Raw genomic sequence first — 14,699 nt, forward strand, 5'->3', positions numbered from 1 at the left:
TAAGTAGAATAGCAAAGTAACAGAGAAACAAGAAAAAGAAAGAAACCAAATAACTTCAGATGAAAGTGCTATAAAGAAAGACAAAAAGGGATGCCTGGCTGGCTCAGTCAGTAGAGTATGTGAATCTTAATCTCGGGGTCCTGAGCTCAAGCCCCACATTGGGCATGGAGCCTACTGTTAAAAACCAAACCAAACAAAACAAAACAAGACACAGAAGGGCAAGAAGACAGATACCAAGTGGGCTAGGTGGGGACTATTTTAGTAGACTGATCAGGTAAGGCCCCTTCAAAACAGTAATGTATGAAGAGAAGATTCAGGCAGAAGACACAAAAATGTAAAAGTCCCAACGTGAAAATAAGGCTCTTAAAAACAATGTTACCCTGTCAGTCTTTGACATATTAAGATTTAAAAATTAATGAAGACTAAATTTTATAATTAATAAGAACTATTAAGAAGGAATAATAAACCAAATAAGAGAATTTGAATAAAGTTTTACATATATACTCTGAAAACAGAAAGTGGTTTTTTTTGTTAAAGCTTATTTACTTTGAAAGAGAGAGTGCCAGGGAGCAGGGGAGGGGCAGAGCGAGGGAGAGAGAATCCCAAGCAGGCTCCACACTGTCAGCGCAGAGCCTGATATGGGCTCAAACTCACAAACTGTGAGACCAACTGAGCCACTTAGGTACCCAAACAGAAAATGTTTTTAAGTTTCACAGAACATTCACCAAATTAGATTATCCTTTAAATCATACACACATGCACAAAACTCTCAGTAAATTAAAAAAATATTTTTTTTAAATTTTAAAGTAGGCCTCACATCCAGCAGAGAGTCCAACATGGGGCTTGAACTCATGACCCTGAGATCAAGACCTGAGCTACGATCAAGAGTTAGACACTTAACCGACTGAGCCACCCAGGTGCCCCAGTAAATCTTAAAAAATAATTTAAAAGACTATAAAAACAGAGTGAATAGAAGTGTCCTAAATATCACTTGAGTCAAAGAGGAAATCAAACTAGAGCTACTATCTGGAAAATAATAAATATAAGAACATGATTCATGTAAATTTTAGAGTGCAGCCAAAGCAGTCCTCAAAAGCAAATTAAGAGCATCAATGCTTTCATTATTTAAAAAAAAAAAAAAAAAAAAAAAAAAAGAGGAACGAAGAACTTGAGTAGAAAAAGCTCAAAAAAAAAAAAAAAAAGAAGAAGAAGATCAAAATAAGGAGAAAAGTAGAAATCAGGAAATCAGAAAACCAAAAGAATTCACCTCAAAGTTGGTTATTAAAAACAACTAAGTAGACAAACATCAAATCAAGAATCATAGAAAGAAATCAAATCAAGAAAAACAAAATCACTAATAAAAAGGTAGAAATACCAGATTTTAATTATAACATATTACATACATCCATATAACAAATTTGAAAATCTTAAAAATATAAAATGGGAAAATACAAATTATCAAAACTGACTCATGAAAAAGAAAGGATTCCTCAAGATTCTACAGAAGTAACTATGTAAGTTACCATTTGGCCTGTATACTATTAAACTAAATTTCTGAGATTCTTTTCTACTCTTTCAATAAATTCTACACATTTGACTAATATGAGTGGGGTTTTGGTTCCTCATAACATGTCCCTTTGGATACCTTTGGCTATTAGCAAATTTATGATATGTACACTTATTTGTAGTTAAAAGAAGGAAAACCTTATTAACACCTAAAAAGTGTCATAAAAACATCTGCTAAAATTCAGAAGCCATTCCTATTGTTGTAAGGTAGGAACAGAATAAAATAACACTATTTCTCTAAAACCAACAGTTGCCACCATCCTTAATTGTAAAAATACCAGAGACATTCTAAGAATGACAATTATTACCTCTCTTCTTTAAAAAATTTTTTAAACATTTTTTTTAAGTTTATTTATTTTGAGAGAGAGAGGGAGAGAGCACCAGCAATGGAGGGGCAGAAAGAGAAAGAGGAAATAAGTTACACATTCAGCAATAGGAAAAGAACAAATACAGCACAGCTGTACAATGGAATGTTAGGCAAACATTAAAAAACAATCTTTTTTTTTTTTTTTTAATGTTAATTCATCTTTGAGAGACAGAGCATGAGCGGGGAAGGGGCAGAGAGGGAGACACAGAATCCGAAGGAGGCTCCAGGCTCCGAGCTGTCAACACAGAGCCCGATGCCAGGCTCCAACTCACAAACTGCGAAATCATGACCTGAGCTGAAATCGGACGCTCAACCGACTGAGCCACCCAGGCGCCCCACATTAAAAAATGATCTTAAGAACAAAGGGAAATGTTCAAGATTTAGCAAGATAACAAATTATAAAAACCAGGATTCCAATTTTATAAAAGTAACTGTTCTCACACACATATGTGTACGTGTATACATGTGTGTGTATACATATATATATAACTGTTCTCACACATATATAGGTACATGTATACGTGTATATATATATATGTGTGTATGTATATGTGTGTATATATATTTGTGTGTGTATGTATACATACATATATAGTGGCAAGAAGCATAACAAAATATCAACAGTATTTTGATATCCATACATAATGGAATAAGGGGTTAAAAAAAAGCAACTTTATTCTTTTCAAGTATTTAATCAAGAAGGTGAAAAAAGTTCAGTAAGAATTTACAATTTACAATAGAGATACTGTATCAAACATTTAGTTCTATTTCCACTATTATATGTGCCAATGTAACTTTTCCCTTCTTTAATAATTTACTCTTTAGAGCACCTGAAATTTTCTTTAAATGCTTTACCCACCTTTTGCTGCTCATATTTTTATTATATAATAATTTTGTTTTGTTCACAAGCCTATAAATTAAGAACAGAAATTAAAAATTTCAAAGCTGAGAATACACCTTAAAATCACCTTGTCCTAATGAAATAAAAGGCCAAAATGAAACCTTCTAGCTTTCCAGAACCTATTAAACATTCACATGAAAAAACATTACCAATAGCTTGATCAGAAAGATGTGAGGAAGAACTCAGTAGTGCAAGCTAAAAGTGCTCTGCATGCATATGTACATGTAGCACTTAAAAAATTTTTTTTGGGGGCGCCTGGGTGGCTCAGTCAGTTAGGCGTCCAACTTCGGCTCAGGTCATGATCTCACGGCTCAGGAGTTCAAAGGCCCGCCTCGGGCTCTGTGCTGACAGCTCGGAGCCTGGAGCCTGCTTTGGATTCTGTGTCTCCCTCTCTCTCTGCCCCTCCCCCTCTTGTGCTCTGTCTCTCTCTGTTTCTCAAAGATGAATAAATGTAAAAAAAAAAAAAAAGAATTTTTAAGTTTATTTATTTTTGAGAGAGAGTGTGCGCACAAGCAGGGGAGGGGCAAAGAGAAGAAGAGACAGAATCCCATGAGGATGGGGGGCGTGAACTCATGAACTGTGAAATCATGACCTGAACTGAGATCAGGAGTCAGATGCTTAACTGACCGCGCCACCCAGGGGCTCCAGTACATGTATTACTTTTAACTAACACTAGTGAATTCTTCCTTACACCTCCCTCTTTGATTAGTTTCAACTGGCAAAAATTGAGAAATAACTCTCATTTCTAGATGAATAACTCAGGCTTTCCCCACACTGCAAATAAAGATTATGGATTAACATGTTAAGAAAATATATAAGAACAATAAGAATACCTAAACCAGAGTGGAGCTCAAGAAAAACTGCCAAAGAGAGCTACACAGGTGGAAATTTGAAGGATGAGGATGAAATCAGTAGAGGACAAAAGATGGGGATAAGAGGGCTTTTTGGTTGTTTGTTTGTTTGCTTTTCAGATGTGATGCTTACAATAAAACCATTACAATATTACACCCTGAATCTCTATAATCCATTTTCACAGCAACCTAAAACTCCTAAAATTTTTTCTATGCCCGTATTTCACTTCAGTAGCCAAGCTATTTTACATTGTTAAAACTCTTCCTTACCCCTATTGTGCACAGACACTAATTCCAGAAGGATAGTACAACAATTATAATTTTTTTAAAGTTTTATATATTTAAGTAAACTCTACACGTAACATGGGGCTCAAACTCATGACCCCAAGATCAAGAGTTGCATGCTCCTCCAACTGAGGCAGCCAGGCACCCCAATACAACAATTAAGAAGAATGTTTCTGATAAACATGCAATGGGAAAGGGCTTAAACAGAAAGTAAAAGATTATTATCTATCATGTATGAAAAGCTTCGACAATTCAATAAAGAAGTATAGACTGATATAGCCTTTTAGGATGGCAATTTGGCATCAATCAAAACTTAAAATGCACACTTAAAAATCTTATTTAAGGAAATATTTGTGTATACACACATGTGCACAAAGATATAGTAAGTTCACTAAGGCTCCAGTTTTACTTGCTGAAAATTGAGAATACAGACTGTCCCTGACTTCTCATGGTTCAACTTACAGTTTTTTGACTTTACGATGGTATGAAAGTGAAGTTTCTACATTCAGTAGGAACCATATTTTGAATTTTGCTCTTTTCCTGGGCTGGCAATATGCAGTACCACACTGTCTTATGACACTGGGCAGTAGCTGCAAGCAGCAGCTCCCAGTCAGCCACGTGATCAAGAGGATAAACAACTGAAATACTTAAAACACCATTCTATTTTTCACTTTCAGTATACTATTCAATAAAGTGCATAAGATATTCAACACCTTAGTATAAAACAGGCATTGTGTTAGAGGGGTCTGCCCAACTGTAGGCTAACCTAAGTGTTCTGAGCTCATTTAAGGTAGGCTAGACTGAGCTATAATGCTTTGGCGTACAATGTTTTCAACTTTCAGTGGGTTTATTGAGACAAAACCCCATTGTAAGTTGATGAAGATCTGCACAGCAGTCTTCTCTTACCCACGGTTTCTCTTTCCACAGTTTCAGTTGCCAGCAGTCTAACCGCAGTCCTGGATCCTACTACCGAGGTTTGGTCAGAAGGTCAGTAATAGCCTATCACTACATCACAGTGTCTACCTACACCATTCACCTCACTTCATCTCATCATATAGGCATTTTATCATCACATCATCACAAGAAATGTTAGTAGAATCCAATGAGATATTCTGAGATACACCACATTCACATAACTTTTATTATAGCATATTGTAATAACTGTTCTACTGTATTATCAGTTATTGTTGTTAATCTCTTACTGTGCCTAAATGATTAACTTTACCACAGATATGTATACATGGGAAAAAACAGTATATATAAGGTTCAGCCTATCCCTGGTTTCGGGAATCCACTGGAGGTCTTGGTACGTATCCTCCATGGATAAGGGAGGACCACTGTAACATAAATTACCATGAATAAAGTGCAACCATACAATAGACTACACCATGACTGTTAAAAAGATGAAGTACAGCTATGTGTATTGGGATGGAAAAGATTATATAATGACCAGATCTTTTATTTTAAAAAAATTGGTTAAACCCACAAACATAATGCTTATTCCTAACTTCATAAAGAAAACAAAATTGTTAGCAGGGGTACCTGTAGGGAATGGGACTATAAAGTGAGGAATGAGTAATGTTCATTTTTTTTTTATTGTAAATAATTGAGTTGTGTTTTTTTTTTTTTTTTCCAACGTTTATTTATTTTTGGGACAGAGAGAGACAGAGCATGAACGGGGGAGGGGCAGAGAGAGAGGGAGACACAGAATCGGAAACAGGCTCCAGGCTCTGAGCCATCAGCCCAGAGCCTGACGCGGGGCTCGAACTCCCGGACTGCGAGATCGTGACCTGGCTGAAGTCGGACGCTTAACCGACTGCGCCACCCAGGCGCCCCAATAATTGAGTTGTTTTTGAGAGAGAGAAAGAGAGAGAGAAGGAGAGAGGGAGGGAGGGAGGGAATGCGAGCGGGGGAGGGGCAGAGAGGGAGACACTGAATCTGAAGCAGGCTCTAGGCACTGCTCAAACTCATGGTCCGCGAGATCATGACCTGAGCCGAAGTCAGACGCTCAACCAACTGAGCCACCCAGGCGCCCAGAGTTGCTGGAACCTTTTATAAAAAGCAAAAACCGCTTCTGGAATTTAAAAATAAGGGAAAAAGCACTAGTCTGTTATGATGGTTATTTGAGGCTAAAGTGATTTTTGTCCTGTTTCTTAACAATCTTCACTACTCTCCAAATTTTCTATGAGAAATATGCATACTTTTTGAAATCTGAAAAGCATGTACTTAGAAAACCTATATTTTATATCTGTGGCAAAACTTTTCCCAAAAAATAATTTTAACAGTTATGGTTTCAGAAACTTGGTCCTGAGATTCCAACCTCTTCCAGAAAGCATTCTTAAACTTAAGTTTGGGAGCTTGTTACAGAAGAAATTAAATGTAAAGCCTATTTTCGAATGGAATATTAACTAACCTCTATAAAGAACTTAAGTACTACATTCACAAAGTACTTTACCTGCATTATCTCATTTACTTTAAATAGCCCCATGAAATTTGTATTATATGATTATTACTATCAATCCCCATTTTACAGATGAAGAAAACCAAATCTTGAAAAGAGAACATGTGTTACCCAGAGTCAACTAGAAGAGCCAAGATTCAAACCCAGGTCTCCAGCATCTAACCGTCTGAGATACATGAAATGGTAAGTGCTAATGTACCTCAGAGATAATAATAGGCTAGTACTCTGAAATCCTGCAGGAATGTTCGGAATGACTATTCTTAAATAGGTTAGTGATCCTAAAATGAAGAAGCAGTGAAAATTCTGATCACAGAAGAAAACAATCAGTACTTCTTCAAAGCCAAGGGGGCTATTTTTTCTTCTTTCAGTTTCTACCAAGGTACCAGAAGGATACAAGGGACAACCGAGGTTTGTCAGCAACTTAACCAGCCCTCTGACTGGCCTCGAATTAGCTCTCTAACTGGGAGGGCTTTTGAAAACAAACATCAGAATCCCAAAGGCTTAAAGCCTTCAACAAGGTCCAGTTTCAAGTTTTAATCAAAAGAAACATACTTGAATATTAGAATTATCAATATTGACAGAATAAACATAAGGATTTAAAAGTACCTACTTATTTTAGTCTATATGAACAAGTTCTCTTTAAAAAAAAAAAAAATAACTGAAAGTTTATCCTTAGTTACCTGAACAAGTTCTAAGTTTTTTTCTTTAAAAAAGTATACTAAAAAAGAAATATACACCACTGTTAATCACGTCTACTTGGAAACCTGCCTATCATAAAGATCAGAGAACCATAGGAACCCCAATTCATTTGTTTAGTAGATACACCTCAAGTACAAACTTACCATTACTTTACAATTTTAGGTTTGCAAGGTTAGTAATGAACGTCACAAAGTCGAGAAGAGTAACTCTCCTTTTGAATAATGGTAAACCAGGAATCAAGGCCCTAAGGGAAGAGGAATAAGGAACTCTTCCTTGGTAAAAATTATCTGCTTATAGGGGCACCTGGGTGGCTGAATCAATTGAGCGTTGGACTTTGGCTCAGGTCACGATCTCACAGATCTCACAGATCTCACAGTTTGTGAGTTTGAGCCCCATAGCAGGCTCTGTGCTGACAGCTCAAAACCTGGAGCCTGCTTCTGATTCTGTGTCTCCCTCTCTCTCTGCCCACCCACCCCTCAAAATAAATAAATATTAAAAAAAAAAAAACACCAACTATCTGCTTATAGAAACTGGCAGAAAAGCTGACATTATACACCAAATTATACACTCTATCATTTTTATACCTGCAACAAGACCTCTCAATTAAGTTAAGGACAACTGACATCAAATGATGACAGTATTAAGGCTCAGTACTAACACTTAGGTAAAAATGGAGTATTTAATGAAAACAAAATTCGCTGAATTTACATCAACCACTTTCAACAAAACCTGGAAGTAGGCTTAATACCTACATGTATTACAGTTCAAAAACATTTTAAGGTTCATTTTTCCTAATGTACATCAGTGTTCTTGTATAATTAATAGCTAGAAAGATTTAAAAGCCAAGGACGGAAGAATTGCCTTAAATCAATACCCTTAATAGCTTAATAGGAGAACATGAACAAAGCTTTCCACTTATAAGTGTGTATATAATATGTGTATGTGTGTGTATATACATGTACACACATAAAAAACATTTAGAAGTTAGTATGAGTGTGTTTTACCAATGCCACAGAGTTTCTGGCAGAGTTGACAAGTTGTAACCTGCTTTAAAAATTACTGTTCACTGCCTTCAACCCAATCTAATTTTATTTAATGTTATTTTTTTGGATAACTCTACAAAACTAAAACCCCCCCCAAGCAAATTCTTGTACATTTCAATATCCTGCCTACTTATAAGAGCGGAAGAGTCTAACAGAGCAGGGGAAAAAACGTGACGTGCACAACCTTGATCCAAAACACAGTTCGTCGGAGTCTAATTTTAGGCCTAACCATTTTGATTGTCTTTTACAGAGGTTAAAAAGAAAAAAACAACTATAGATCACTTTTAAAGGAGAAATGAAATAACTATCAATGGAAGTTGTACATGATTTATCAAAGAGGAAACAAATCACGCTCACAATTGCCTAGAGTATTCCAATTAAAATGAAGATACAAGGAGGATACAGCCCCACACCAACCGACAACAGAAATTACTTTTCATACTTTAATTCTGGGATGACTTATAGAAATACTCAAAAGGCTGAGTCCACCGAGGATGTTGCAGCAATGTCGTATGTGTCTTGATTTAAAGAAAGCCAAACATGGTGAAAAGCCAACCTTCACCTAAATTACCTAAAGAAGCAAATATTCACCTCCTGGCTGAAGATCAAACAAGAATCACGAGAAGACCCAAAAGTTCGGTTGTTAGGTGAGGCCCTCAAACTCTCGGAAAACTATGTTTCTACCAATACGAAATATGGAAGAAATTTCACATTGTAGTTTAGAAAAGAGTAAAGGGACTAGAGACCATATATGCCTAAGCAATGAAACTATGATGACCAGAGAGGTAGCAAGGAGGAGCTGGGACTCAGGAAAAATCATCGAGGACTAAAACCTGAGTCGTTAGGTCGAACACTAAAGTAAACTGAGAACAGGAGGAAGCTGAAAGGCTAGGGAAGGGAGACCGAGAGTGGGCAGAGCCTGTGGCGCGACACGGCCCTGGGCAGGGTTGGGTCCAGGAAGAGTCAGACTTCGCCACCCCAGCAAGCTTCCCATTTCGGGCTGAAGCCGAAGAAAACAGCCCTAGGGAGCAGACAATGAGCCACCGCCCCAGGAGCCACGGCTCCAGGCACGCAGGTGGCGGCTGCCCCGGCGCTGCTCCGAGCAGGTAGGCTGCCGCGGGCCGCTGGCGCCGGCCAGGCCGCGGAGAAAGAAGGAGGAAGAGAGCGACGGCCCGCGTCCCGGCCCGCCTGCACACTTACCCCAGGCGAGGGAAGGTCCCCGCCCCAGCGAGGCGCCTCGGTCCGAGCTCCCGGCGGGCTCTGGAACCGCCCCGGGCAAGCGCAAGGCTCAGGGCAGGCAGGGAGGGAGGGGGAAGCGGGGCGGGAAGACGAGCCGCGCTGGAGCGCAGCCGCTGCTACCGCAAAGCCGAGCGGTAGCCGAGCCCCACGGGCGCCGGGAGGGGAGGGTAGGGAGCCTTCGGCAATGGCGACGGCCCGGGCCAGAGGGGAAGCGGAACAACCGCCGCCGCTGCGCGTGGCCACAACCCTGGGGGAGGGCGACGGCGGGGAGCGGGTAGGGGCGGGGCCAGAACTCCGCCCCCTCGCCGGCCCAAGCACCGAGCTCCACAGGGTGGAGATCGGCACCACCTCCCGCTGGGCGGGCTCGCCCGGGGCTGCTGGGAGTCGTAGTTTGGAGACGTGCAGTCCGCTTTTCTCGCCTTTCTCTTTCTTTTTTGGGGGACGGGGTTTAGGGAATATTCTTTAAACTGAGAAGGAGAGCCAGTTCCTCTTTTAACTTAGCATGGTCTCCAGTCAGGTCTGTGCCAACCAAAGATGCTTGACTGACACTGCTGTTACATAAACCTGCTCCAGAACATTTGTTTCTGGGAACTCATCCATTACCCATTTGCATTTTACTTACAAACTCTTACTATGTCTTGCTGCTAAAATAAGTCCCATCTCCTTGAAATCAAGGCCTTCGTGTTTTATCCACAGTGGAGTCCATCAGTGTATTCAGTAACTCTACAAACATTTGAGCATCTAAAATGTATCAGACATTTAGTTATCAGGGATACAAGGGTGAACATGAGTCACATTGCCTTTGTGCAGCTTACAAATATGCAAGCACAATTATTAAACTAGTGATATCTGGTATGAGGAGACAACTGGGGAGATTACTTTGGATCCGGTGGCCAGAGAAAGCATCTTTAAGGAGGGGGCATTTAAGCTGAGAATAGGAGAGAGCCATGAGAAGCCCCTAGGAGAAAGCATTATAGGCAGGAGGAAGAAAAGGACTTGCTATGGTCAGTTATGAAGACCTGTGTAGCTTGAGCTTAGAGCAAGAAGAGTAATGTACTGTGATAAAACAGTAGAGTGGACAAGATTCAGGTCAAGAAGAATCTTGAATGCCATGCTAAAGAATTTGGATTTATTCCAAGAAGCTACTAAAGAGTTTTAAGCAGGGAAGTGATTTTATCTGGCTTACATTTTCAGATCACTAGATTGCTGTGCGGCGAATGGAGTATATAGATGCAAGAATAGAAGGAAATAAACTAGAAAGGCTGTAATCATGACTGATACTAAGGAGAAAGGAGAACTGGAAAAAGGTAGCTAGACTGTGTTTATCTATACATGTAGAATCCAAACTGATATAGAGAGAAAGGAATCAAAGACCAATATGGCACACTATTACTAGATAACCTGAAAAACAGTCCCATTATTAAACACACCGAAATGCTGGATAAAATAGAACATCCTTTCGAAGGCATAACTAAGCTTTCAAGAAAGGAGGAGGAATACCTCTGACAGTCTTCCAAACCCCACACTCAACCCAAAGAGACAGCAAAAAACCTGAGTAGTAAGCAGGACAGTGAAGCTATGGTTGTGTTGAGGGTATATACTTATCTCAGAAAATGGTTTTTTGTTTGTTTGTTTCTGGGTTTTTTTTGTTTTTTGTTTGTTTGTTTTGTTTTTTTTACTGGCTGGACAGAAGAGCAAAGACAAGGCCTTGGGCTGTACAAAGAGCTGGGACATTGTTCCTGCATAAGACTGGGAAACTCAAAGGGCTATGCCCTCCAAGAATAGACTGAGGATAAAAAATATCCCCTGCACCAGCCCTGGGAGACAAGCAGACATTAGTATGTTTGTCTGGACTTGGTATGGAGGGGGAAACAATTTCTCTTTAGAATTCATAATCAGAAACTTTCCCTCACATGTGTTTGAAAGTTCAAACTGACATTACCTATACTGTCCAGGAAACTTCAGGACAAGAAAGTAGTCCCAGGCTGGTAGTGCTTGGAGGCCTGGAAGAAACAAATACAAATCCTCACCACACAGGTTCACTCTTAACCCAGGACTCAAAGGATTCCCAAAGATAAACAGGATTTCAAAAGCTAAATATGAGCACCCAAAATATAACTACAATATACCTGAGAAAATAAGGCACCATAAATGAATCAGCAGAAACTGAACAAAATAATGAAGTCTGAACTTTAGAGAGTCGAATTATTGGTTACAGAATAGAAAATGAGTTTATTAAACTGATTAAACAAAATAATACAGGAGCAAGAAACAAGATACTATTTATTTAATGTTTATTTTTCAGAGAGAGCATGCAAGATGGGGAGGGCAACAGAGGATTCAATGTGGGCTCTACACTGACAGCAGCAAGCCCGATGCTGAGCTTGAACTCACGGACCATGAGATCATGATCTGAGCTGAAGTCAGACACTCAAATGGCTGAGCTACTCAGGTGCCCCGAAACAAGATAGTATTTTTTTAAAAGTGACCAGGCAATTTTGAGAAGTAACCAAGTAGAACTTCTAAAAATAAAGAATTTAATAATTAAAATCAAAGCCAATGTTTCGGTTAAATAGCAGATTATATATTGAAGAGAGAATTACTAAACTGGACCATAGATCTAAAGAAATTATGGAGAATAGCCCAGAGACAAGGGAAATATGAAAGAAAGATCAAGAGACATGGGGATGGATTGTAAAGGTCTATCATATGCTTAGCAAGAACTCTGAGAGAAGACAAAAGAGGCAGTATATAATGAGATAATGGCCAAGAATTTTCCTGAACTGAATAAAGACAAGATCCTTCAGATTCAGGAAGCAAAGTGAAGCCCAACCAGGGTAAAGAAAAGACATCTTTTCAAACATGTCAATATGAAACTGCAGAATACCAAAAATAAAGCAACTAGAAAGAAAAGACCTACCCTACAAAGAAATAACTATTAAACTTCTGAAGATTTCTCAACTGCAACAATGCGTACCAGTTGACAATGGAAAAATATTTACCAAGATTACCAAAATATTATACCAAGATAAAATAACCAACCTTAGAAGTGTATGTGTAGCAAAATTATTGGCCATATGAGGGTAAAATACAGATATCATCAAACAAAAATGTTGCTGGTATTGTAATAGCATTGTATTGCGACAATGGTACCTATACTTGTGAGCATAGCATGAAATATAGACTTGTGGAATAGCTGTGTTGTATACCTGAAACTAACTGTAACGTTGTGTGTGAACTATACTTCAACTAAAAAAAAAAAAAAAAAAAAAAAAAAAGATGTTGTCAACAACAGGGACCTACTAAAGGAACTCATTAAAAAGATACACTTCAGGAGGAAACGGATTCTAGAAGTAAGGTCAAAGATGCAAATCAGATAGATAGCTAAACCTACTCATCCTATCACTGGTTAGGATGATCCTGAAGAGCATACTTAATCCACATTATTTCATTCTCTCAACTCTACATTCAACAACCTGCCAAATGAATATTTTGTAAGTTTGGAGGATAATGCAGATAGGTATTGGTCACCTCACTCTAATTTATCTTACCAATAAGCACTAATTATGAAAATATAGGTGAGTAGCTTGAAATAGAATATCTTACTAGAATAGTCCTTAAACTCATTATATTCTGAAATCATTAAGAGCTGCCATAGATCTTTCCAGTTCCCAAGTCATATATTATACCATCTTCCCGGAGATCTAGCTAAATAATGTAAATTCTTGGTAGAGTGGCTTAGATACACACACACACACACACACACACTCAAATAATCTCTGCCCCATCACCACCCTTAGTTGAGGTAACCCACATCTCTGTTATGTTCATCCAAAAGAACATATTACTTTAAGAAAACTAAACCATAAAAGTGGAGCAGATACTGGAACAGAATGACCAATAGGACAGTACCTATTTTCTTAGCTTAAACAAAAAAGACCATACACTGAATTACAAAACTGATTACAAAAGTAAAGTCCTTAGGGGCTCCTGGGTGGCTCTGATGGTTAAGCTTCTGACTCTTGATTTCAGCTCAGGTTATGATCTTGCAGGTCGTGAGACTGAGCCCCCTGTTGGACTCTGCACTGACAGCACACAGCCTGCTTGCAATTCTCTCTCTCCCTCTCTCTGCTCCTCTTACACTCTCACTCACTCTCTCAAAAATAAAAACAAACAAACAAACAAATAAATAAATAAAATAAAGTGCTTAGGGGTACCTAGCTGGCTCAGTAGACAGAGCATGTGACTCTCGACATCAGTTCAAGCCCCACCTTGGGAATAGAGCTTAATTTAAAAAAATTTTTTTAATTACAAAAAATAAAGTGCTTATTCATTTTGTAAGCATCCAAAGAAGATAATATAAAGATTTCAAAGCCAGAAATGTTCCACTGTATCAAAAGTAATGTCATTAGCAACCACTTATTAGGCAAGAAGAGTCATATGAAAGTACTCTTCACTTACTTTCACATTTTTATTACACTTCTGAATACCTGTATAAATACGTAAGTGGCTGAATCATGTTCCAAACCACCATCTCAAATATTAACTTGAAAACTTGTTTAAATACTGATGAAACTTGGTGCTAATACGCAAAAGAAAATAAAGATATATGTACACTCTGCCCTCTACTCCACATATACTCTTAAGAGGTACCATGTTCCCCTCTCCATATTTCAAAATGTTGTCTGTTGATGTTACTGAATTTTGACTGACATATAATTTTACTTCAATGCCACTATATAAATCCCAGTATGAAAGAAATGCTTGTAAAAAGCATGGAGTTCTTTCTTATAAGAAAACATTAAACAAGTATAAAATTAGACCGGTTGAAATTTTATCGATCTCTAATATTTCTGTTTTATGGCACTTGGTTGCTTTTTTCAATATTTAAGTTCTTAAACACACCTTTAAAAAGAACTATTTTGACTAGTCAAGTCATACATGTCAAAATACAAAAGATTTATTCCTATAAAAACACCAGAATGTTTTAGGAAATTAAGCAGTGATATATATAAATGTTTATCATTCCATTACTCTATATAAAACAAACATTGCCAACATACCCTGGTTTATTGGCTTCTGTTTCGGAATATGCTTGTCCTAAATGCACTGCCCTAAATAAACAGAAGAACATGCTTGCCTTTTTATTTTTTAACTAGCTTATGGCACTTACTTTATTTTCTACTTTTTTCCCCAAGAAAAACAGTACCTCAAAAGCTTTTGTTTAAAAAAAAATCACTGATGATGCAAAAAAGATTTTTTGTACATGTACAACTTAATAAAATAT

General features: G+C 38.1%; 1 protein-coding gene across 1 annotated transcript in view; it reads right to left on the minus strand.

Annotated features, from left to right (window-relative positions):
* The window catches only part of PAK2 (p21 (RAC1) activated kinase 2), a 95,798-nt gene extending 86,286 nt beyond the window's left edge, over positions 1–9,512 (minus strand). The window contains exon 1 of the mRNA XM_025914161.2: positions 9,374–9,512. The gene's annotated coding sequence lies outside the window, so the exon portion shown is untranslated. The remainder of the gene's footprint in view (positions 1–9,373) is intronic.
* Positions 9,513–14,699: the final 5,187 nt, after the last annotated feature.

The sequence above is a fragment of the Puma concolor genome, chromosome C2, assembly GCF_028749965.1.
Source record: "Puma concolor isolate L17-30 chromosome C2, mPumCon1.1.hap2, whole genome shotgun sequence".
NCBI classification, from domain to species: Eukaryota; Metazoa; Chordata; class Mammalia; order Carnivora; family Felidae; genus Puma; species Puma concolor.